This window comes from Heteronotia binoei, chromosome 1, assembly GCF_032191835.1.
Source record: "Heteronotia binoei isolate CCM8104 ecotype False Entrance Well chromosome 1, APGP_CSIRO_Hbin_v1, whole genome shotgun sequence".
Lineage (NCBI taxonomy): Eukaryota > Metazoa > Chordata > Lepidosauria > Squamata > Gekkonidae > Heteronotia > Heteronotia binoei.
In genome coordinates this window covers 186,471,066-186,473,708 of record NC_083223.1, presented here as the reverse complement: position 1 = coordinate 186,473,708, position 2,643 = coordinate 186,471,066, and the positions used below count along the sequence as shown (strand labels likewise).

The following is a 2,643-nucleotide window of genomic DNA, read 5'->3' as shown; positions in this document are numbered from 1 at the left end:
TTTTCTAGAATGTGCATCAGGATCTCCCCCCTAGGAGTTTAGCCCATGGCTGCCCCTTGCCTTAGGGGCAATAGCAGGCCAAAGACACATGAATTTTTTTTGTAAAGTTCAATGTCCCATGCTCTTTTTTTTAAACCAAATGAATTAATACATTGTTGATTTAGAAAAAGAAAAGAAAAAGAAATCTAGAGAATTCACAGAAAATACATTGTTGCTATGTAAACTGCAAATGGAATGAGGGACAACTGTATGCAAGTCTTATTAAAATCATCCTAATAAAATATACCCTCCACACATAGACATGGAACATCCACCCCACAGTACAAACCAGGTGGTGTGGCAACATCTACACTTCCCTGTCCAGCCAGCTGGCACATCAAGATCATTCCCCTCTTGGCTGAAAGGTGAAGGAAGGTTCTACTCAACTCCAGCATGGCAAGACTGAAGCTGAGGAAATGGGTGGCCTACTCGCTGGATGAAGCCAAGGGAAATACAAGCACTGAGGGAGGGAAGAGGTCTTTAGCCAAGACATGGTAACTGTTCCAAGTTGCCACCAGGCAGTTGCCTTCAGTCCTTGGAGAGGGAAAGGGCCAGGGCTGCATGCAGAACTGCTTCTTCATCAATGCTGTAATCCACAAATGTATCATAGGAGAATTTGTGCTGGTGGAGAAGATGCTGAAGGAAGTTGGCACTCTTGTATCTGGGGTTGCCCCAAAGCATGGCTGAGAAGATGAGACAGACCACTTTGTTAGGGTCATTGTGGTGGTTTTCCATACAGTGCTTCACCAGCTCCTGTTGGTCCAGATTCTGTGCTCTGCAATAAGGTTGCACAAACATGGATCAGTTTGGGATATTGTTGGGAATGGGCTGGGAAGTTGGAACCACGGGAACAAACTTTGGACAGTTGGCCATCTGTTCCTGAACTTTTGCACAGGTCATGATGTGTGACCTCATTTTTGCTAGTATCATCTTCTTGGTGCAGCCTTGTAGAATGACAGCTGCTTGTCCACACTGAAGACCTTCTCCACCTTCTTAGGGTCAAAGGGCATGTGGCAGAGTGGGCAGAGAGGAGACAACACCTGGAGGCAGGGCTGCAGGCACTCTCTATAGAATGTGTGTCTGCAGAAGGTGATGCAGACGGGGCGCTGGTGGACCTTGAGCGCAGCACCCTTTGGTTGGTAAGCAGAACTAGGGGTGGCTGGGAAGGCCTCCTGGGACCTACCACCACTGCCTGTCAAGCCCAACAAATTTATATCCTGCCTGAAGAGGGAAGGTTCTGCTGTTGCAGTGCTTATGGTGACTGAGAGGCTGAAGCCATCTACTAAAAACAGAAGGCTTGAAGAACCTCTCTTAGCCACCAGAAATTTCCTGGGTGCCTATGAGTAAGAGCTGCTATTGGTCCAAAATTAGGGTGTCTTCTGTCATTGATCCAGAATGTTAGAGACTAATAATTAGTAGTGGATTTTCAGCTGGATCCTGCTTGGTGCAGTTCTGGATCTGATACCTTGTTGGTGTGTACTGGAAAATTTGGGCTATCCTGTACTATCTCCAAATATGAAGAGTGGGACTAGAAAATATGTGTGAAAGTATACCTTGGGCTGATTGTTAAGATTGGTACAGATATGCTGATGGTATTCAGAGATTCCGAAAGGTCTTTCCTGTCTTGATTATAAAGTTGCAGGAACTGCATTAGTAAGGGAAATCTAAATAGCCTTGATTATTTATCTTGAAAAACCAGCATCATGAATTATGGGCAAAATTGTGAGGGATTTCTAAAGATTCAAACAGGGCTTTTATCAAGGCCTCTATAGTATATCCAGGCTGGTTGAGCTATTCCCACATAGACAATGCCTTTAATCGGGGTGGTTGTGGTAGAAAAAGCTCAGCAGGAACTCATCTGCATATTAGGCCATACCCCTGACACCAGCTGGAATTGTGTTCCTGTATGTTCCTGCTCAAAAAAAGCCCTGCGTTTAATTAATGTTATACTTTGATCAAGCATATGGGAACAGAGATCGTACCTGTTTTCCCTCACACTGACTCTAGAGATCTTAGATGCCTTCAGTTTTGTATAAACAAAGGTTCCTTTTTAGGGGTGCACCCATAACTGATATCAGTGGAGGCCCTTGGGGCTAAGAAATTAGTCATCCTTTAGTTAGATGTGCATTTAAATGCATTTCACAAATTACATAAAATTAGTTCTTTTGTGCCAATGCCCACAGGTCATACAAATGCATGACATACTTTTGTACAGGAACAAAAGACATTTATGGAACACTATTACCCCCACAAACATAATGTAGCCTGAACTGAGCCCATTCTTCACCCTTTAGTGAGAGAGCCAGCAGAATTGTACTGTCTTCCAAGTCCTGCATCATCTCGTGTCTACTTTCCCAGGGAACATTTCTCATGTTACTCGTTTAGCACCTGGAGTGAGAAAACTTCTCATGCAGATTTCACTACATTCTGAAGGGTTTGTTTTATGACAAGTGGAATTCTGCAGGACCCTATAATTTCACCTTTAAGTCACTTGGATCAACAAGATGGCACTTGGCTGTAGACTAGCTAATGATAGGATGGATTTTAAAACTTGCAGAAGATGGTTTATTTCCCATGTACTGGGTATGTATTAAAATTTGAGCA

At 43.6% G+C, this 2,643-nt stretch overlaps 1 pseudogene; it reads right to left on the bottom strand.

Moving 5' to 3' along the window:
- Window positions 1–539: 539 nt before the first annotated feature.
- Window positions 540–2,378, bottom strand: LOC132585196 (E3 ubiquitin-protein ligase RNF166-like; annotated as a pseudogene).
- Window positions 2,379–2,643: the final 265 nt, after the last annotated feature.